This window comes from Gavia stellata, chromosome 1 (assembly GCF_030936135.1).
Source record: "Gavia stellata isolate bGavSte3 chromosome 1, bGavSte3.hap2, whole genome shotgun sequence".
NCBI classification, from domain to species: domain Eukaryota; kingdom Metazoa; phylum Chordata; class Aves; order Gaviiformes; family Gaviidae; genus Gavia; species Gavia stellata.
Window position 1 is genome coordinate 80,773,286 of NC_082594.1, and position 23,975 is coordinate 80,797,260.

General features: G+C 41.2%; 1 protein-coding gene across 1 annotated transcript in view; it reads left to right on the top strand.

Annotated features, from left to right (window-relative positions):
• Nucleotides 1-23,975, top strand: part of TBL1X (transducin beta like 1 X-linked) — a 199,859-nt gene that overhangs the window by 59,040 nt on the left and 116,844 nt on the right. The gene's annotated exons all lie outside the window — the stretch shown is intronic.

Here is a 23,975-nt window from a genome sequence, read left to right on the forward strand (position 1 = left end):
GATCTTGCTGGTTGGTGATCATAATAAGGCACTGAGATTCGGCAGGACTGAAGTCCTAAGAAGAGGTCAGGTTAAGTATGAGGTCATCAGAGGATGAAGGCTGAGAAGATGACCTCGTGATGGCCTAACATGGTTGTCTTGGAAAGGGTGAATGCTCATTTCACGTTGTTTGAGACAAAAGCTATTGTCTTGGTTGGGTTTGCTTCCATTAAAATAGTTGGATTAGATTCCATTAAAATAGGACAAGGACAGCTTTTCTTCATCAGCTTTGATGGGGCATGTGGCAGACATTCCTAGGCGTCTGAAGGTCTCCAACTAGTCCCAAACCCAGCCTACACAAGTTTGAAAAGGCAGGAAGAATATTTTTCAGTTATCAACCTAGTTTCCTTTCCTGGCAATCTAAGCATTATTCTAGTTACAATAAATTATTTTACATGTCAAAAAGGTACTTTGTTGTATTATTTAATGTATTTATTTATTCATACATATTCATATATGAAATGTGTGTAATATTAGTGAGCTGATAAGTATAGTGTAGCACGAAACTTCTTTCTACTGGTAACATTTTTAACAGTGGGCAAGTTGATTGAGTTTTCTGGAACAATTGCCAGAGCTGGAGCCTTTCTTCCTGCTGGCATTTATCATGCTAAAAGAATTATGTTTAGTTTTGGAAGGCTTCAGTAAGTTGAATATCCTTACTGGTATCGACATTAAATTTTACAAACTCTACTTTTCAGCCAAGAGTCTCGGCTAAACTTGTTATCAGTGCATTTTATTCCAGTTCTGTGCTGTGGTTTAATCATATTCTTGTACTGAATGCATGAACTTATAAAGTGATATCTGTCATGTCAGTGCGTAGAAAAGTGTATTTTATTTTGCTGTAGTATTTACTGTGTTTATCTCTTTGCGATAGAGTAGTAGACAAAAAAAGTCTCTTGATTGCTTTTGATAGTAAAGAGATTTAAATATGTAACTCTAAAATACGCCAGGCTTTGTGAGCTATACACATACAAGACTTTCAATTCCTTCCGAAATGCATCGTGGCAGCATTATCATTCTTTGATTTCTAAGTTAGGTAGTGAATCACTAATAATGCCTGAGACTGTATTAAGTAACTGGTGGCTTTCCTGTGCATTTGTAGTTCTCATTGAAGTTCTGGTTCCTGCAAATACTGTGCCTTGTCATACTTGCACTCATTGTGCATGGTTTTAGGAATTAGGCCTGTGGACTAGCGAACAGGTGTAAGGTTTATTAAAGGAGAGAAGTTCACTATTCTTAAATGATAATGGCATGTTTTGAAATCCAAATTGGCTCAACAGCTCTGTTTTAAATCCAGCAGGGACCTTTGAGAGAGGTTTTTGCCTTGTTTCTTTTAACTTCTATGCTAACACGCAGCAAATGTTTTCATTTATTTCCTGTGTTATCAGTCCTACTCTGCATATTTTAGTCTATTGCTTCTGACAGTGATGAAAGACAGGTATTTCCTGTATTTTGGGTGCTACGTAAGCTCAGCTGTTTATTTTGGGAATATTTTCTTCTCCTGTCTTGTTCTCGTTTTCTCATTTGGAAGGTAGTACTAGAAATTCCAGATGCAATTGCAGTCTTTTTGGAATTACAGTTTAAATTTTGTGCTTGTGTGCATGATACAGGAGCTTGCCCATACAAAAAAAGGTGGTCATTCTGCTGGGCTTGAGGGTTTGTAGGTGTAGTGACTTCTGCCTTGACAAAGATAATCATGTCAGTGTTATGTTACTTTTTACTGGAAAATCGTCCTTAATTGTTTGAAGAAGGCAGAAGTCAAAAACTATTGAACTAAGAGAAGGGGATGATCCAATTAAATTGTGTAGTCTATTCCTTTATGAATATAGGATTGATCTCTACTCTAATTTAGGTGTTTTATCCAGTTTATTATTTGCCAGTTACTGTAGTCACTGCATCACCTACAGATTTTCTCATTCAGACTTGAAATTGAGTGCCCTGGGGCAAGATATTCTCAGTTAAGCATGGGTATGAACTGGCCTTGTTTTTGAGAGCATCCTGCACGTAGCAGTTCTTGTGCCTGGTGTTCTGGAAAGATTGCCGGGTTTGTGCAAATCTGCGTCTGGGTTTGAAGCAAGATAAGACGTATCCGTGACGCAACCCTCTGTGTACTGCATTATGTGTCCAGAGAAGGGCAACGAAGCTGGTGAGGGGTCTGCGGCACAAGTCTTATGAGGAGCGGCTGAGGGAACTGGGGTTGTTCAGTCTGGAGAAGAGGAGGCTGAGGGGAGACCTCATCGCTCTCTACAATTACCTGAAAGGAGGTTGCAGAGAGGTGGGTGTTGGTCTCTTCTCCCAAGTGACAAGTGACAGGACAAAAGGAAATGGCCTCAAGTTGCTCCAGGAGAGGTTTAGATTGGATATTAGGAAAAATGTCATTACTGAGAGAGTAGTGGAAACACTGGAACAGGCTGCCCAGGGAGGTGGTGGAGTCATCATCACTGGAGGTGTTCAAGGAACGTGTGGATGTGGCATTGCAGGACATGGTTTAATGGGCATGGTGGTGTTGGGTTGATGGTTGGACTTGATGATCTTACAGGTCTTTTCCAACCTTAGTGATTCTGTGATTCTGTGATCCTGTGCTCTTTTTCAGGGACTGGTAGGTAATGGTCTGTACCGTAGTTTAGAGGCTGAAGTGAAGCCAACTGGTACTGTTGCTACAGCCTGTTGATACTGTAGGATGAAGCTCTTCAACTTCTTTTAGCAGCTAATTTAGGGAGATTGTTATTATTTTTGTAAATCATAGTGTATGGTTTCTGACAGTTTTTAAAGATATCATACACTCTGCTCTTCATAGTCTAGAAGTCTGTGGGGATTTAAAACTCTTTCTCTACAGTCTCACTCTCGCAGAGATCAATTAAGTTTCTAATTAGAGTTGTATCAACTTAGCATCTACTGAAATCCTAAAAAAGTTGGTGTTTGATGAGACAATTCTAGAAGGTCTTTTAATCTTATGAGAAATTTTTGGTTGAGGATTTTTTTTTAATATATTTTTGAGAGGGTTTCTTTGTTGTTCGGAAAGTGGTGTTTGAGTAATGGAAAGCTTCAGCAGCTGAAATTTTAATAAAAAGGAACCAAACAAATTTATTTATTAGAATAGCTTGTTCTCAGACAGCTTACAGCACTTTAGTTGCAACCCTCCCCAATGTTTTCTGTCTTTGAAAGACAACTTATTTTGATCAGACCTAAGATGCTGATCAAATTATATCTCCTTGTTTTGCCTGAAGCCAAGTGTCACAGCCTTTCAGTGGTGTTTAGAAAGTTGTATATCACTAAATTTGAAAGCTACCAAAGTCCTGTGGTTGGCCTCAGCATTAAAATATATAGACACTTGTGCTTTATGAGGCTGTAAACCAGATAATTCATCACTAGTTGGGATCTGGAGGTAGATGTGAGCTTTTAAAGAACAATATGTTATATTACAAACTCCTTTGGAGGGGGAGTGTTTGTTTTTAGGGAATCCTGGAGAGTGGAAGCCTATTATGGTGGTATTGTGCGTGTAATAAATCATGTACTTTGCCTAGGTTTTGGTTTTGGTTTTGTTTTTTCTTAAATGTCTAAGACCACTCAAACATTCTGGCATAATAACACGTAGTATCCTCTCTGCAAACACAGAAGAGGGGGGAAAACGATTTTTTTTTTTTAAATGTCATATTCTCACTATCTATATAAATAAATGATAGCGTGTCACACAACTCATATGAACAGCAATGCAGCTGTATTGCTGTTACCTGCTCAAATAACAAGAAATGAGAAGAAAAGCGGAGATGACAGGGGGGATATGTATTGGAGATTGGCATTGTGGTATGAATGAATTGGCGCTGTGGTTTTATTTGGGGGGGGACTCATTACAGGAGGCTTCATCTGTTTGCTGCTCTTCGATATTTAGAAAGCATCTTTAGTGATCCTTTTTGCAAACCAGCTCATGCAGTAACTGGCAAAACAGAAGCAATTAGTGGTGTAATCTCAAAGGGAATCTCAAGCTTCACTTTAAGTGCAATGATTAAATCCACTAAAATGATAACCGTTGCTGCCAAGAACTCCTGTAATTGGTCACTAATGTATTTTGTTGTAGCAGTTGATAACTACTGGATTTCATGCATGTAATTAGTAATGCATACACGTTTGGTCAGTAAAATTGAAAATCCTAATAACTGAGGCAAGAGAGGGTGGGAAGGAACACAGAGCTGGAGAACTGAAATAGTGCTCTGTTGATAGTACCTAACTAGAACTGTATGCTTCAATAAAACAAGTGTCCTACTGTGCTGGAATACAAATGGGCTGTCTGTGGCAGGATATAGCAAAGACGTTTGGCAGAGAGGGATTTGAAAGCTTCTGGCATAATGTAATTGAATTGGCCATTTCTTTAAAGATACAGCAAATTGTTTGCTGCGGCATTCATCATCATAAGGAAGGTCAGACAGCTTGCCAAACATATGATATTCATAATAAAAAGTAAAACGGTGACGCTTATATTTAAACACAAATCATGTTATCATATTTGTAAAAGCTGTGGAAATGAATGGGAATATTTTTGGTGGCGCTGAGGCATTAGTAATCTAAGTAAGACTGTAATTCAAGAGGGGAAAAGCGTATAGTCAGGGAAAAGACCCCCAAGGGAATTCAGCTAGTGAGCAACATATGATCCCCCTGACTTGAGAGGATGGTAGGTGTTTTGGCAGGAGTATTGCTGACTCTTCTGATCACTTCAGGGAAGATAAGCTTGTATGATCCTGTTTTTTCCCTTTTAAGAAAACAAAGCGAAAAATAACAAAGAAGAAGGACTTAAGGAAGTCTTTAAAGAGAGACAAAATCTAAACTGAAGCGTTACTGGGTTTTGTTAGTCAGTTATGCTGTGACAGAACAAGATGATGCAACAAGCTGTAGCATATCTGAAATGTTGTATGAAATGCTCAGTACTGGTACACTGGGAAACCCCTCTCAAGTCACATCCAGAACGCTGAACATAAATTGCACGATGACAGGGGCTTTGGGCCTCACAGTGATGCCTCTGCAAATGAGTAGCTGTTAGCTTTTAGGTTCTAATACATTCAGGAGACTGGCATTTTGATTTCTTGCACCACTGCACCACTGATAGGGTTGGAAATGGGAATCAAAATAATTAGATTGGATATATAGATCCCAGCAAACCAGCCAAGAAAGCGGCTGGGCTGGGGAGGGCTGCTCTGAATTCTGAAGTGTTCCGGCGCTTTTTTAATGAGAGGGCGAGGACGGAAGGAGTAAACTAGAGTGCAGATGCTCGCCATTTATATTCAAAGCATGTAATAAAATAATTGAATATATGCTTCCTCCTATTAAAGCCTGTTAAAATCAGTAATAAAGTATATTAGCATTATATTAAAAAGGGAGCACAAATTTTCAGGTAATACATCTTAGTTACAGTATGCACTGTGTATGGATAGGCAGACTGGGAAGTGGTCTTTTACATCATATGAGGCATTCCTCATTGCTGATACAGGACTGTTCCCATCAGTGTATTTTCTGTTATTTTGTCCAGCAGTAGCTTTGCAGTATTCCCTCTGGCAGTTTTTTCACAGGCCAGCAGTTGTTCCCCTCCAAAAAGCCTTTCCTGCTAGTCACTCAATATTTTCCATGTGAAAAAAAAATCCTTCTATTTATTTCTTCTTGAGTTTCCGTATCTGATAGAAAATGTCTTCCTTTTTCTGCTATGCAGATTCCTCCTTTAGATATTTGTAAACTATTATCCCACTTTCTCTTTGCCCCACTTTGCCATTTTTCACCTGTACAAATTTATCTCTCGGTCTTTACTCAAAAGTCAGTTCTTCACGTTTTTGTTTTTTAGAGACCCCCCTTCATTTAACCAGGACATTCAGGAGTCCAGGTCCTCCTAAATTTATAGAGGATATATGTTTTTTCTGTTAGTATGTTTTCTGATGCTTTTGTTTTTTTAAATTCTACTATGTAGCTTGTCCACCCATAATATCTTCTACTTCATTTATGGCTCAGTGCACTTTTCCCTTCCTTCCCTTTCTTCTGTATTACTTTTTTTCTTTTTTTTTGTACCAAACTTGTTATCTCTTGCATTTTCCCAAGTAATAGCTCTTTTTTACTTTCCATCAGTATATCTGTTTCCTTTTCATTGCATTAAATCCCAAGTCCTTGCCTCTGCAACTTCTAATCTATCTAGTCAATGTTAAGCATCGATCCAAAATAGCCTAGTAGTTTGTGTGCATGTCTGCGATGAGGAAAGCAGTGGATGCAGATCTCAGTATCTCCTGTGCTTTGAAGCCAGATGTACAGGGCTGTGTCTCCGCTAATAGTATGTGATACTAACACATGCTTAAGTATTTGCCTGCTTTGGCAGAAGCCTGTCCTGTGTCCTGTCCCTAAAACACTGGCTGAATTTGTAAGCAAATCCAACAGTTATTTGCTCCAGTTGTAGTCACTGGAAAAAGCTATGTTGAGCTCTTTCTGAACATCCTCGTTCTGAACTAAATACCAGCATTTTTCTCCTGTTTCCCGACTCCAGATCTCCAGGCGATTTTAGATGTTAGTTTTCTTATTGTGCTCTTCAGTTCATTATTTCATGTTACACTACTCAATTGTAAAGATAGTGACAAGGAATAGCAAAATGATGGTTTTTGTTTTGATCAGTGCAAGCCCATAATATCTAAAGCTCCTTCAGAAGTTGTCATTTGTGTATCTTGAGGTGTGCTGCAGCCATACTGTACAGTTTGCACATTAAGTCTGTGGTGGGTTGACCCTGGCAGGGTGCCAGGTGCCCACCAAAGTTGCTGTATCACTCCCCTTCCTCAGCTGGACAGGGGAGAGAAAATATGACGAAAGGCTCATGGATCGAGATAAGGACAGGGAGATCCCTCACCATTACCATCATGGGCAAAACAGACTCGACTTGAGGAAATCAGTTTCATTTATTACCAGTCAAAATCAGAGCAGGATAATGAGAAATAAAACCAAATCATAAAAACACCTTCCCCCCACCCCTCCCTTCTTCCCGGGCTCAACTTCACTCCCAGTTTTCTCTACCTCCTCCCCCTGAGTGGCACAGGGAGACGGGAATGGGGGTGGTGGTCAGTTCATCACACGTTGTCTCTGCTGCTCCTTCCTCCTCACACTCTTCCCCTGATCCAGTGTTGGGTCCCTCCCACGGGAGACAGACTTCCACAAACTTCTCCAACATGGGTCCTTCCCATGGGCTACAGTTCTTCACAAACTGCTCCAGCATGGGTCCTTGGGTCCTTTCCATGGGGTGCAGTCCTTCAGGAACAGACTGCTCCAGTGTAGGTCCCCCGCGGGGTCACAAGTCCTGCCAGCAAACCTGCTCCACTGTGGGCTCCTCTCTCTTCACAGGTCCACAGGTCCTGCCAGGAGCCTGCTCCAGCATGGGCTTCCCACAGGGTCACAGCCTCCTTCAGGCGTCCACCTGCTCCGGCGTGGGGTCCTCCATGGGCTGCAAGGAGACAGCCTGCCTCACCATGGTCTTCACCACGGGCTGCAGGGGAATCTCTGCTGCAGTGCCTGGAGCACCTCCTCCCCCTCCTTCTTCACTGACCGTGGTGTATGCAGGGCTGTTTCTCTCACACATTTTCACTCCTCTCTTCTCCGGCTGCCATTGCACAGTTGGGTTTCCCCCTTCTTAAATATGTTATCCCAGAGGCGCTACCACCATCGCTGATGGGCTCAGCCTTGGCCAGCGGCGGGTCCGTCTTGGAGCCGGCTGGCATTGGCTCTACTGTACAATGGGGAAGCTTTTAGCAGCTTCTCACAGAAGCCACCCCTGTAGCCCCCCAGCCACCAAAACCTTGCCATGCAAACCCAATACAGTCTACCATTCCATGATACGATGTTTTGATGTAAGATTACACGACTAACAAATAAGAAGTATATTTACTATCCATATGGAATGGATGATATTTAACTAGTATGGAGGTGCAGTGGAGGTGCAGTGAAATTGGCTGGCAGTATCACAGCTGGTCTAAATGCAACATTTTATTCATGGCAATAATTCTATAAAAGAACAAATGGGGTTTGGGAGAAAAGGAGAAATTAAAGAATCTTACCTTTTTTAGATGAATAACTTGCCTAATATGCATGAATGCAAATGCCACTGACTTGAACAAAGAGATCAAATTCAATACCTTGCGCAGGTTCCATAATGTCCTAGAGGATTACAACACTTGATCCCCTATGTTTTTGACTACTGCCATTCAGTCAACAGTATAGCAGTGTATTTTACTCGGGCTGTAAAAACAAGGCAGTGTTACACAGGTAATATTTTCTGTACCTGTTAGAGTGTTAAATGTTATTAAATATTTCCCATTCCAATGTATAAATAACCTTCTATGATATGAATTCTAGGTAATGGAAGCACCTTACATGTTTCAGCACACAGTATAGCATTTGTTTTGTTTAGGAGAACTGCAGATGGCTTTAATCTTCTATTTTAAGTTATTAAAATCATATGATATAAACAGCAGGATGTGCCACATAGCTAACTTGATTGTGCTGTAACTCAGAACAAACTGGGCTGTTTCTTCCTTGTCAGGAAGACTTTTCTACGCTTGTTGTTGTCTTATCCTTGGTTATTGGAACCCTGTTCATGTCCTTCTTCTACAATAATCTTCAGAACTAATTATGTTCAACAAATACCTTATTCCTTGCAACTTTTCTCTACCAATGCACATTATATGGGATGACTTCTTTTGCTGTACAACTCATGAACTCAGCTCTTCATTATTCTGTGTTGAATTTGCTTTTGAAGGCCATCTGAAAATAGGTAGAAGAATATTCAAATTCTTTTGCTTTTTCTGATCTCTTATGCCAACTTAGAAACATGGTGAGTGGTCTCCTCTTGTGAGATAGTACACAATCGAGGGATTTTTTAGATTCTTTCTAAACTGGTGGAGAAGTTTCATTTACACACAGACTTAGCGGTAAAGAGATGCATATAGTTAGTTATTTAAACAAATAAATATTGTGGCTATGTAGGACTCGCTTTTACCAAAGAATGTGGAAAATGCTTTTGTATTTTTGAAACAAACCGCATTATTTTTACATGATCTTAGGGGAATGTGTTTTTGAAACTTGCTTTGTTACTCTAGCAAGTTTTTTAGGCTTTCAAAACATTAGTTCTTAAATTAATAATACCCTTCTCCTACCCATGTATTGTTTGGAAAAATTAGGCTTGTTTAGAAAATGATAAGTGACAGCACTGATATCTTAGCTTCCTACCTTGGGAAGTGCTTCCCTTATTTTCCTTTTCTGTGCACAAAAGCAGTACAAAAATGCAGATGTTGAAAGGCACAAAAATGTGTTTAAAGTATTTTCCTTCTGTCTTGGAACAATGGTTGCTGACAGCAGAAGGCTTGCTTGCTTGTTAAAATTAGATTTGAATCATCAGTGTAATAGCAGTAGGAAATTGTAGGATGGAAGGGTGCCAGGAAGCCGATCTATGTCTGCCCTTTCAGTACGCATAAGGTGGGCCCGGAATGACTTTAGCTGGCTCCTCAGTTGAGCAAGTTTGCCCTATATGAGAAGTCATGGATACTGGTTTAAGCATCTTGAAACCAAAATACTTTGTACTTGGGCAAAAGCCATTTAGGTGGGATACCAAGAACAGACAAAAGCAGAACAATGTACGATGGCTGTTACAACTTAGGCTTCCTAAGTGTGTGTTTCTTGTTGGTTCCTTACATCACATTTAATTGGGCCCAAGCTCATTACCTCTCAGCATTTTCCTAGAATAAAAAAATCTGTGTTTTGGGGCTTGGTTTATTGGGTTTTATGGCTGTAAAAACACTGCGAAGTTTTCATGAGCTACCTTTGAGTAAATGAGAGGACAATGCCTGCTCTAAAGCTGCATCAGAGTCAGCATCATTCTGGCTTATTCTGTTTCTCCTCAGCTGTTTTAAGGCAGTCCAGTACCCAGTTGCTGCCTGGCTGTAGTTACTATCCATTGGCTTTGCAGTAACCCAATCTATGGAAGACAGTGACCTCTCTATGCACCTTAAAACCATTCAAAGAAATGGTTGTAATTCTGCTGATGTAGAATGCAGCTGCCCATTTAAATATCTTTTTCTTACAGAGGGGCTGGTTATGTCTCTGCTGTGTACTGGCTTCTGTTTCATTTCTGGTGCATTTTTTACACTATTTCCATAAGCAGCTTGGTTCCTGATTACTTCAGGGAGTGCTTTGCATGATATAATGGTAATTGATATCAGCTGAAGTGCTAAAGCTACCAGTCCCCTAATTTAAATTAGTGCCAGTCAGAGATGGGAGAGACTAAAGCAGAGTTGTGCATGGGAGAGGGCTGTGCTTTTGGAAATTATTTAGTTTGCTCTCATATTGGAGTAAGAATTTTCTGACCTTCAGGTCATGAGGTTATTCTTGTCCTGCGTGGCAAAGTGGTTGTGAAGGGACGATCAAGGAGGAATGTTAGCTTAAGTGTTTAATGATGTTTAGTGCGTTACTGTTCTCTTCATCAGTCCTATGAATGCAATCAGACATATTTTAAAATAAATCTACATAAATAACTGGCTTACAATAATGCAGCATTGGTTTATATCTTTTTTTATATCATTTGTTTACATCTACTCTATTTAACACTCTCTCTATTGTATGTATGTATGTATCCATCTATCTGTATATATCTGGAGTTTATAGATATAATGTTTATTTATCTTATGGAGACATAAGCAGTTCTACAGCTGGACTATATTGTTTATAGGTATTATTTAATTGTTGGCAAATATTTGGAAGGCACAGGACCACCATAGTTTCATGAGACTGGTAGAGCAAACTTGGGTGTACCCAGGAGAAAATTCAAAGTGTTGCCTGAGCATGAGAGGCCACCTTAAGTTAACCTCCTTGTATGTTCAGCTGATAGACTGCAAGCTGTACTCCTGCGTGTGTACCAACTGGAAGAACAGTGGGTTATGTAGAAGATTGTGCTGGAAGTTACTTATGTATTTCTGTTTGAAAAAATTGATGGGGATTGATCTAGTTTTACGTTTCCAGAAACGTAACTCAAATTTTATTTTCTGTACACTGAGTCTATTATTTATTGTTAGATCTTTGCTGATTAATTTAATTGCTTGTCCTCATTGCGGTATCCTGTGTTGTATTTGTAGACAGTTGTTTGCTATGTTTCTCAAGACAAGGTCAAGAGCCATTCCCTAAAATATCCTGGATACTTGCGTTATATAGAGCTTTTTCGTAAGTGTTCTTCCTATTTGTCTTGTAGGTATCTATAAAACTATGTCAGTCTAACCTAGAATGTTAAGGTTTTTATGGCCTTACTACTTATATTCTAGTTCAGCTCAGTGCATTGTGATACTGCATATACTCTTAATCATACTGTTAGCCAGTATCATCTTTAAACATATTCCATGTCCCCTGGGTGGCTACCTACCATCTGTTACTTTATCCCATTAGATTTCCACCAGATTTCCCATTTTCTCTCCAGCATACTGTGCTGAAAAAGCCGTCCTTATAGTTTCCCTTATTGATCTCCCAGTTTAGTCTTAATTACACAGCTAATCAGATTATGGTGACTTTTTCTATTTCTCACCTCCCTGTGCTTTCCAGTTTGACCAAAAGCATATACCCAGAGCTGATTCTCTTAATTTCTGAACACAGGTATTTATATGCGTGCAAGATGAGTATGCGAAGTTCTTCTAAACACTGTTTTCTGTTCCATTCACTTTGCATGGTAGGTATAAAGACTTATGTGGGGCCCAATTCCTCGCAACTTCAGCAGCCTCTCTGCCTCCCGTTCCTCCTGGGGGCCAAGGGAATCCGACTCTTCGCAGCTGACCCGAGCCCATTCTAACGCAGAGGCTCCAGAAGGGCCAGTCCTGCCCTCCCTCCCCTTCTTGACCCTGTGCTCCCACTCCCTGGGTGCTGTCGGCTCTGTTGTCATGCTGCCGCACGGTGCAGAAAAACGGTTTTATTTGCGAGGCAAGCTTCCAGTCAGATCGACAGTCTGATGCAGCCCCTGTCCCCGAAACATGGCAACAGTCGCGTCTTAAATAAGCTTAAGCTGGCTATTAATACACAATGCTGAGTCACTGCTGAAACACTTTACTTTGCTGTGCACCTTTTTAAAGCAAACCATTACCAGATCCAGCCTGCCTAGAACAGGCTATAAATCGCTGTCCTGGGCAATTGAACGATGAGCGGCTCAGCCGTTTTTGCGGAGAGGTGAGGTAGGCACGCGTGGAGGATCACCTCAGCGGGTGTGTGCAGCCACCCTGCCTCCACTCGAGCATCACCACCCAAATAAAAAAGCTGGGGAAATGCTCTCCAGGCAGAGAAGGCAGCTTTCTGTTTTCTTTAAAACCTGTAGGAAATTTAGGATTCTGGGAAGATGGGTGAGAATTATTTACAAACACTGGCGGTCTTATGACCCAGATGACTGCTGTCAATAAACTCTCTCTTGTTATTGTTACAGAAATACCTCAGCAGGCTGGAGCTCGGACCTGGTGACAGTTCCAAACAACTGAGAGAGCATCTTGACAGTTAACTGACATTAACCGACATTCCTGCATTGGGGATCATTGTTTTACAGGGCGGGAAGGGGTTCTTTCATTCACTGCTCATTTTTTGTATTGCTGGACAAAAGCTTGCCTGATAGAACTGCGTGTTGTCGTAGCTAATGAGCTGAGCCAGTCCTTGGTTTCTGTCCGTGTACTACAGGAATTAAACCGTATGGAACATTACTGTGGAATATTTAGATTCATTTATAAATACAAAGATTCATGTGTACAAATTGGCTTCAATCTTAATTGATTTAGAATACTTGATTAGACAACACAGCTGAGCCAACGTAACTCTTGCTGAGAGAGGTGGTTCAGCCCTTACTTTTGTCTTCCCTCCCTTCTGGCCATATGGTGCTTGTCTGACTCCTCGCTCCACCTCTGAACTCCTTCCTTCCTGGAAGAGATCAAGCCATTTTATCTGGTTTGATGGTGTGAAACAGGTGTGAGGAGCTGTGTGCTTCCCTTCTGGAAACTGTGGTTCAGCACGAGGGTTGCAAGTCTAGTGAGAAAACCTCTGGTGCCAAGAGGTGCAAGCTACATCAGCATGGGTTCATTTCTACTTACTGTTTTGATCAAGAAAAGGAGTAGTCTGGTTTTACATATATCTTCTGTGATACATTTTTAGACGTTACCACCTGCACATGATATAATAGTCCCGCGGCAAAAAAAAAAAAGATAAAAGAATGGCATTTCTAGCACAGATGGCATGATTGATAGAGCTGTGGTTTTACATACTTTGAATTTTAGTGGAGTGAGAATACTTCCTACTCTTACACTATGCTGCATTCCAAAATAAAAGATCTTAAAAAAATGCCGTGGTGCAGGTATACTTGGCACAGAAGCGAGACTTACTACTTTATCCAGTAAAAATTAATGGTCACAGAACGAAAGTGTTCTTCACCAGCTAATCATATAGGACGTGGCTACGTTTCACTAGTTTTGGTGACTGATGAGGGCATCACGTGTTTGAAGTATGGGCGCTCTACTTGTGTTTCTTTGGACTTACTGTCTTACTGGGGTTCTGCAAAGCTAGCAAGAGTCACCTTTGGTGTAGTGCCATCCTTTACAGTTGCCCCATTGCAAAGCACGGTGTAAAGTAACACAGTAGCTTTGGGAAACAGTTACACAGGTTGCAGCATTAGGAATGATGGGTTGGATACCATCTTGATATAAAAATGGCCTTAGCAAGCACGTGTGAAAGTGCAAATGCAAAGGTTGCAGGGGCAAACAATGCATGCGCTCAAGAGCCAGAGCAGGCACTAGGGCAAGAAATGTCCTTGTTAGTGTTGGCTGAGTTCAGCTGCTGCTGTTTGCCCCGCATGGGAGCAGCAGTGGGAAGTGGCAGGAGCTGCCCGGAGCCCAGGGAAGCGATAGGAAGGGAGCGGTCAGAGCAGGATCATGCCTCTGGCTGGAGGAAGCAAGGAAGAGAAGAGAAGATGCCTTAGGTCTTGACAGCTCATGTGTGCTTTTCTTCTCGGGTCTCCACAGTCTTAATAGCATTTTCATTTATGTGTCATCTCCTTGGCTGTTTTACTGTTCCTGTAGAGAATGGAAACTTACTAGGTGTAGTGCTAAAAACACATAGTATTGACAGCAGTCCTAGTTTTGGGGTTCCTGGCCATTGGCACTGCATGACCTTAAAGCTGACCTAAACAAGTACCTTAGGTAGCAGGATTGTACTGCTGTTTCTTGTGGACCAGCCACTGGAGACAGGTGTCTGAGTTGGAAGTAATGAATTCAACGTGCCCTCCACCAGCAGAGCCAAGCCAGGCGGGTCTGCCAGACCCTCTGTGGGTCAAACTGAGCCCGAGGCGTGGGGACCTCGGTGGCCTTGGGGAACCACCTTCTGTTTGTGCCGCCTCCAGCTGGAGAAGGAGCCCGGTGCAGCACGCTCACGCCAGGCAAGCAGAAGCCATCAGAGGTGGCCAAATGGGGGCATGTGTCCCCCAACAGCTGGGCTTCCCTCAGGCCCAGCTGGGCAAGTGGCACCGAGGCGGCTGGGGCCTGTCCAGAGCCCGACTTTGTGTTGTGTGTGTTGAAATGAAGAGCCAGGGCCGGGTGGGCAGTGTGCACGGGGTAGTGAGGGACTTTAGCAGCTGGTTTTTAGCTGTCTCTGCTGACAAAACCTAAATGGGAATTTTTTTCCGCAGCAGCTTTGAGCGTAGCTAAGTGAACACATTTCACATAGGACTGAAAAGGCATCTCCCTGTGCCCAGGGCTTCTCACTGCCCAATTTCAAAACACTGCTGCAAAATAGGGAGGTTTGCAAAAATTACAAGAAGAGGATTATAATAGAAAACTGAAGTAAATGTAAGTATAGGTGGCGATTATAATAGAAAATGGAAGCAAACAAAAGTATAGGTGTCATAGCTTCTTGCTTTACATGTGGGGACAGGCCTTCCTAGTCTCAAGCGATTAGCGATTGTGAATATCCAGATTACACCGTAAAGAGTTGGGGTGCTCGGTGATTTGACAGTCTGGTCCCCTAACAAACTGAGAGACGTTACTTACAGCCACGTTGCTTACAAAAATTACATCACGTATGCGTGTGCAAACAGGTGCATGCATACCTGCGTGCGTGTCTGACGACTGCACGTTAAAATCACTTTCTTCCGTACTGACCCCAAGGTTTGGAGGCATTTTCACAGCGTGCACCAGGCAGCATCTTAGACCCACAGGTTCTGCAAAAGCAAAGTGTTCTCTAACAGTGGCAGTTAATTTTTGGAAACGCGAAACCGGGTCTACAAGGTTTTGCAGGGACGAACCGTGGGATCAGCAGCTGGGGTGGGACTGGCGCTCGCCATGCATATTGATGACTTTGCATCCAGGCCTCCCCATCCCTCCCCTTCCCCGGCCCCACCTGCGCCGCTGCGCCCTGACTCATTCCAGGCAAGTACAGAAATGGCTGTGGTTGTACCTGTTTGTGGGTGATGGGTTGTTTTTCCCCTCCTATTGCTGCAGGCGCGGAAGAGAACAGCAGCTTATCAAGCACTTCAATCTGGTTTGCTGAGTGTAACAGCTTATGAGAAAATGGCTGCCTTGTTTTCCAGCGCTGGCCCAGGGATGACCGCGCAAGAGAAAATGAGGATCTGAGCATGGGAAATCTCTCAGCAGTTTCCCGGGCCATTTAGCATTTATAAATACACTGCGAAGGATCCTTTTTCTTTCCAGGTAGCTGCCTGACTTTAGTCCTTGCCGATTTGCCATTCAGCACTGTCATTCTGCCTGGCCTGCTTCAAGGGTGGCTCCTTCTGCGGAGGGGCAGGAAGGAGCCGCCTCAAACCCTTGTGGGTGCTCCTTGGGAACCTTCAGAGATAGGGCTGTGCCCGTGTGTGTCGCTCCATGTATATGCATATATACACATATATATACACAAGCTGAGATCATAGGCTTGTGATTTGTCTTCTGAGGTGCTGGTACTGTAATCACTCGCTTTTTAGTGATTATATTAATGAAGTGTTGTTTTCTAAAGTATTTAGCGCTTCTAAAAATTACTTTCTTCATTTTCCCACCTTTTGAGTGACATAGCGTTGCATTATAGGCAGACATGGGATGTGAAATAGAAACGCATGTAACCGTTACATTGAAGTATCTCTAGGCCAAGAAGCTTTTAATATTAATGCAGAAATTCCCTCTGAATAACCCGCTACAAAATTCTCTGCTGTTCGAGTGCATTATCCCATTATTAGGTGGGATAATAAAAACAATTTTTAGCAAATTGTACTAGCTTTTTGCGGCAGTTTGTTTCTTTCCATTCTTCAAATGATCTTGATGCTTTAATGAATTAATTCTCTCAGTATCCTGTTGAAATTTGCAGAAATTGTATGAGGAATTCTAAACTCTAGGACAGCAAGAAAGTAACTTACTTGGAATATCATGGGAAGTCTTTTAAAAAGAGTGATTAGCTCCTTTGCCATTTGGGCCTTTAGTGTAAATGACTGTCTCATAAACTCTGGTAGATTTAGCTGTGGTGGTTTAAGATGTGACAATTACCTGTTGTACTCATCTGCTGGGCTTAATCCTTCATCCACTGCTCAAGCAAATGCGAGCTAGCCTGTAAGCTCCCACGGAAGCTCTGTTGACCCTGGGCTCATGTAACCCCTTCTGCCTGGTAGGTTGCGCAGGGGGGCTCTGTGGTCTGAAACTACCAGAGCTCTTAACAGCCAGGCTCATAATCATCCGCATCTGTTTATAGTCATAAGGGAGACAAAAAAGGAAAAGAGTAGGAAAAAAAATCCAAACAAAAAGCCCAAACAGAGCCAGGCACGTTGCCTTTAACTGTGGGCTTCCCTGCCGCCTTCCAAGCAGTATTTCAAAAGTATTCTTTTCAGGTAACTACAAGCAACATCAATATTGTGGCACTGATGTACATTTGTTTCTGAGGGCTCATTCCTTCCCTTGAATAGGCTTTTCCTCTTCTTCCCTGTTATCTCTTTAACACAATAGTGCAATAAGCCTTTTCTGCGGGACCGATGTTGCTTTTGAGCATAATCACAACCTATGCAGTCCAAATCGGTTGAAGGCAAAAGGTAGTGTACTCCCTTCATTTTGTAAGGAAGAGCTGTAGAGAGAGGTGGTTTGGCTCCCTTTTTCTCAGTTAAACATAGCACTGCAAAACCTATGCTAGAATGCCTCCGATTCTGTGGATGGTACGCTGCACATCGGCTGGAAACACGACAGTGCCCGTGTAGTGGACTCCCTCTTCCAGAAGTCAGCTGTGCTGCGTCAGTGTCACTGCAAGCCCAGGGAAAACGCTTCAGAGATCACTGCAGCTGTACCAATCTCAAACAGAAGATGTGTTCTTGTGAATCAAACCCTCAGTGTGTTTCTTTTGTGTTTTTCTAGAGCTGTCCAGAGAACCTTTTTTTGTACTGCGGAAAAAAAAGGCTTTTTCAAGGAACTACACGTTCAAATTGTGTGTGTATGAAAGAAATAGGAAGGATGCTATCTGTAGGAGATACTACAGTTTGCTTCACATTTATTCTTCTGCCACTGTCATTTCTTTTTTAACAACTGGAGCAGGGGAGTCTGAAAACGGAACTGGAAAGAAAACTGCAGGTTTTGTTTTGAAAAGCCCTTTGCAAATAATACCTGTTCCATACTGCTGTGCCAGCATGGAAGCTGGCAGAGCTGCTCTGTCCCTCTGAGCAAGGCTCCGCTGCAGTGCTTTTTGGAGCAGGCTTGTTAACCTGACTGCTTGCTTTCATTATGTCCCTTGTTTTGGATGGGTCCCACAAGGTCTGTGACAACATGAATTCAGGCAGAGTGCGACAGTCTGATCAGGTGACTGTATGAGGTACCCACTTTAAAACAAAGAAGAACAAATTATCACATTGAAAATGCTGAGCAATGTTTGTTTATTGGCTGTAACAGCACTACACAGTGTGAGGTTTTGTACAGAAGCCCTAGTTAGCATGGTTAGCAAAACATTGCGGATTCTTTAGGGCAATGCTTTACCTGGGCCGGTTATATTTTACTATAGGAAAAATTAAATAATGTGGAACGTAATGTGTCTTGCAGTACTCAAGCTAGTATGAGTATCTCCTTTGCAGTGTGGCCTGGAGACATATGCATTGTTTTCTTACACTTTTCATCTACCAGCATACATCCATTCCGTATCTCTGATTTTATTCTTAAATTATAATTTACGGGGACGAGGATTATCTTGTCTCTTTTTTTCATCTGGGTTTTTCTAGATTTTAGTATCATCTTGCATATAGGACTCATGGTTAGGGTTCCTAGGCAGCAGCTTAATACAAGTAACGATACATTATTCTTGATCAAGTCTTCCTGTCTCCTATTATATCTTGAAAACAGCTGGCTGGATTGGATGCTTCTGAGTTTCTTTATACTGATATTCACCGGCTTGTAATTCTGAAGAGAAGAATAAATAGTTCAGAAGAGGCTAGGACTTTTTGTTTATCTTTTAAAAAAATGTTGCAACAAAGTGGTTTGAGCATTAGGCCCATCTAATGCAATTCCAAATATTTTAAAAATAGAAAACTTATGAGATAATGTTATTGATGTTCTGTCTTGCCAACTAAATATTTCAATGGAGCTGCTTTGAAGAGATCTCTGCTGGCATTTTTGTTATACAGTGTGAATGCTAGGCTGCCAATGTTAGTCCCCGAACCTGACCTACTGTAAAATGTTTACAATTTTGCGTTCTCTGTGTTCTAAAAATGGAGCAGCTTTCACAGTCTTTTATTCTTGTATAACTTCTCCTTTTCCACACAATCAAACCTAGAAATCAGCTGCTTGCTTTGCTGGGCTGACATGCATGCTGCTTTATTTTTCAATTTCATCAGTAATAGGCTTTTCCCAGATTGTAATGGTGTCCATTGACATAATGATGTTACTCCTTATTCACACCAAAAACCTAGTGAAGTCTCTCTACAGATTCCACAGTCTTTACAATGGGATTATGGAAATGGATAAAATGATTCAGATTAATAGCTTTAATTTCTCAGCATTTTATTCTAGTTTTTCTTGAAATAGAATATACATTTACAGTACTGCTTTAGGATGTATTGAGTCTTCCTGTCTGATATCTACCCCCTCTGGCTTCTGTGTTAGCTGGGCTTTGAAGTGATAGTACACTGCATGTGTTCTGGCTTCTATAGAGGAGGAAAAGAGAAAAACAAAACTCTGTTCAGGACTTTTAAACCCTCTTCAAGAGTATAGTATTACTTGATATCTTCAGTAATACTGAAAGTCAGGATGCCTTTGCATGCCCATCTGAATACAAAACAAATACATTTAAATTATAAGGATTTGTTGAAAAATGTGCTTGTGAGCACAATGCTGAAACCCCTCATAGGGAAGGAAATTTCACTGTCCTCTCTCCTGTTTTTGGCACCACTTAAATGAGGGAGTCTGAGGTGTACTCGGAGGACCAAAAGTCACAAGGATGTGTGACAACACACAACAGAACTTGTCTTAAATAATATTCTCACACAAATGGATTTTCTCACTAACATTACCAAGTAAATTCCATAGTGATGCTCATGTGTGCACAGGGCTACGTGAGGCCTAAGCAGTCTGCAAATGAGTTTTCTTTCATTTCAGATAGCTGTTCTAGATTGAGAACCTCAGAGACGGAGCTTGCTTTCAAGTTTGAACTCTGCTCTCTTTAAACTGATGGCAAAACCGCCCCAATAAAATTATAAAACATATGTTTGTTTTGTTTTTCTCTGTTTTTTGGTTACAGGCTTTTCAGTTGCTCTTCGTTTTGTATGCCTATGTGTTGCATTCTTCAGTCGAGCTTTTCAGGCTGACAGCACATCCCCACATTGCGTCGCTACCTTGCTTTGCAATGCAGTTCGCCGTCCCCTGAAAATGTGGCTGCCCTTTCTGGCTTGGTCTACACCATAGGACTCTGCTGATGAGGAGTGGACAGGAAAAAGGGGAAAGGGCCCTCCTCAGGGCCAGAAAAAATGCCGGCAGAGGCCCTATCTGCCAAACTGTGGGTGCTTCTGTCATTGTACTTCATGTTGTTTGGGAAGATGGTGGGTCCTTGATGGCGAAGAAGCACTTTCTACTCGTATGCATGGCATCTCCCCTAGGCCAGAAGAGGCTTTCTAATGGAGACAGGTCCTCAGATCTGAAGGTCAGACCTACTTTAGAAAGTCTGGCCAGCAGAGTTTAAGCTAAAGTGGATATGTTATTCCCCCTTGCCTGTCTGTTTTGCTGGGGAGGTACTGTCTGGCTTTCATCATTTGCTTTGGTGGGAGCTACTTTGCGCTGCTATCAGTCCAAGGCTAAAGGTTGTTAACACCTTTTGGCCCCAGCGGCATATCCACATTAGCATTGTGCTATTAGCAGCAGGTAGCTGAAGGCTTTTTGATTCGTATGGTTGTGGTTTCAGACAGGATTAGGCTTTATTATTTTGTTTGTGTACAGGTACAAAAAGTTTCATTTCAAAAGGCAGCATAAATCTACTCTTTACACTAAGTAAAAAGGGGCCACTTTTATTGTAATGTAGCTACTCAGGGTACTTTACTGATGCACACACTTGGGAGAGGTTTTGTTTGTTTGTTGGTACCTCTGTTAGCCCTGAACCTATGAGGAAATAAAACTGAATTGTATTTTTTTCTGGAGCATAGGGTTTTAAACTAAGGACACATGATCAAGTTACTGTGGGCTAACAAGTTATTTCATGTTGAGGAAAGAGTGCTAAGTTAATTTGAGCTACTTCTTATGTGCCATGAGCTTTGAATATCTGCATAGATACACCTCTCTATTCCTACGAGTAGTAAGTTATAGGATGACTACAGGACCTCAGTTACTAAGCCTTAAAATGCAGTTCTGTCTCGGGATCCAACTTAGGGAGTCATACTGCAGTCAGTAATAATCACAACTGTACCCATGCACAAAAGGTAAAGAATATACAATTGCCCAGTTGTGACAGGGAGCAGAATAAAATATTTTATCACGAATGTTCTGAGGAGAAGTATCTACCTGACTTTCTGATAGAGTCAGCAGTTAAAAAGTTGTTTTTATCAGTAAATTGGACAAATTTGGTCTGGAAGTAGCGGAACACAGAAAGTGTGGAGCACAATAATGTTGTCACTAGAATCAGTTTTTCACATTAAGATTCACAGACCTGGATTTGGACCTCAAATTCACCAGTGAAAATCTGGAATAGCTTAATCTGTAATTCGTTTGATTCTCTCCAGACATACTTTGCTGGAACTGAGTGCAGACTGAGCCAACCCACTCCAGGCTAAACTGTTCACCTGTTTATTCACCTATGCACGCATTCATCTACTCACCCACTTCATTTCCTGTGAAACCAAAAGACGGGCACATTTTATAAAAGCATGGAAATCTTGAAATTCATAACTTTTGACAGCCATGGCAAATAAGCAGCCATATTCATTACCAGTCCCCAGAGTTATCTAGTATCCTTTCTTTATGTAATTTCTTACAGTATTTTTTTTTAAAAAAATCAATCTTCTTTTCACTTGTTATTTATTATTCATAGCATTAATAAGAGTTCACTACCTGGCTTTTATTTTCATTAGTGTCTTGGATATTTTAACACAGTAACTGTGTTTGGTTTGTTTCCTTGCTCTAGATGTTTTTGTGCTTTTTTTCACTGTGTGTTTTCCAGTTTTATCATCTGGAAATATTATTAAAGATATTATATACCTTTCCTTCATCCAAAGACATGGTGCATCTGTTGACCTTCAGGGCATATTGCCGGGGCCATCTGGTTTTCAAGGGAAGTGGGGGTCGGCGAGGAGTGGGGAAGGATTTAAGGCAGGAATTATTAGGTTACTTATTTATGATTTGATTAACGTTTTGTTTTGTCGAAGGATAAGACTGATTGGTACTTTGTTACAGTGTTTGACTTTTTATAGTCTTTGGTTTTTTCTTGTTTTTTTTGTTGTTGTTGTTGTTTTGAAGTAGTGCTGGGCTGGGGAAGCTCTGTGTACATGTACTTGTCTATATCAAAATAAACAAAACAATGTGGCCCCAACCTGCTGTGAAGTGTTGACCACTGCTGCTGTTGTAGTTTATTAGTACCAGGATTAAATGACATTGTATAGGAGATACCATGTCATTTCTGCTCTCATCTTTCCAGAATAAAGGAATCTGACATCCGTGTGTGGGTCTCACTGGGGGCTGGAGCCAGAGCAGGAAAAAAAGGAATGTCATCAGCTCTTCATGTTCCCCATTTCCAATACAGCCACAGCCATTGCTGTTCCATGGTTTTAATGCATAGTTTAACATTAAGAGCTTCACTTTCTTTTCCTTTTCTCTTTTCCAGTGCCATTAACAAACCATTAGTTGGCAATATAGGGTATAAATTGTTAATTTTTCTTTTATTTGTCAATGTATGTCATATATCATATAATGATATACACTGCAGTGCATAAAAAGCTTTGATTTTCATATGCTAAAAGCTTGTTACAATTCAGTTAACCAAAGTCTTATACATGAACTGGAAATGCATCACACACTTTTTTAGAAGGAGAAAGAAAATTTTTTTAAGTAAATTTACAGGATAAAGTATTTGTTTCAACTGAAAACAAGAAACAGCTTGGTTGTAAGAGAAAAGTTTAAACTCACATGTTAGAAATAATCTTCTCTAAATTAACAAAGAGTTGATTTAAATTAAAGCAGAACTTCCCACATCATATTATTATGTCTTCATATGTATAAATTCTGAGTGATCTGTTTAAAACCCAGAACAACCACCCCTGGGAGGAGGAGGGGGGTGGGGGTGTATGGGGATAATTGTAGGGGAAGTTTTCATCCCAGTGCTTCTCCTCACTGTGTAATCTCCCATAACTGACCCCTTGTAAAACAAAATCTCTCCCAGTCCAACGCCTCTGCCCACATGCACATCTTCTGATAACCTGTAGCAAACCAAGTGTCTGGGTTACAATTGTGAGAATATGATAATCTCGTTGTATGCTCCTGTATTTAATAATGTCCACAACACTTACTAAATACTAAATTTGTTGTTAATCTTCTCAAAGCGGTTATTTCTCCATCTTGGCCACTGTACTTTAGGAGGACATAAGCCAGTTGACTAATACACTTTCTGTACAAAAAAATCAGTGTGTATGGAGAGGAAAGAGTAGAAGAAACAATGCACCCTTGTAATGCTTAATCAGTTATGCCTGAATTTGACGAAGTACACAATTAAGGGGGGAAAAACCCCCTAACTTCTGTGAGGGAAGAAAAAACTAAGTAACCACATTAGGAAAGTTTGCTTAATCAATTGTGATTTCTTGGGATATTTCGTATTTATTTTTAGTGTTTTATCAGTCTGATGTGTCATTCCAATCTTGCTCCTATGCCTTTTCATCAGTTCCTTTCAGATAAGCTGTAAATTTGAGAGTGAGGCAAAAGAGTTTTTAGGAGGCATGGTGCATATGTTAAAAGCTTGCTTTGATGTTTTCCTTGTCACTTACTAGAAGAATTGCAGAGGTTCACCTAAATAAAACTCCCTGGTTGTGACCCATCTCACTTTTTTTTTTGTTGTTTTTTTTGGAGGAGGGGTTAACTAATCTTGATTTTGTTAGCTATTGTGGAGCAGCAGAGAAGAAAAAGCAGGCTATTGTCTTTGCCCTGGGATTTCCGATGTCCGTGATCAAAAGCCTTTCTCAGAAAGCTACGCATGTGTTTGCAGAAATTCCACCCAGGGCTTGTAGTTGCGAGTTAGAAAGCTTTCAAGACTGTAGCTTTTCTTAGGAAAACATGTTAAAACATAAAACATCTGTCAGAAGAGCTCTTTGTTTGGAAAGCTTCTTGAAGCTCACCTTGGAATTTCCTTCCTTGGTTGTAGTGGGTTTGTGCGGTAAACATGAAATAACCAGGAGCAGTGTCACCTGGGTTCATCGTCTGAGGGGGACGTGGAGGTGTTCGAGAGACCGGGCT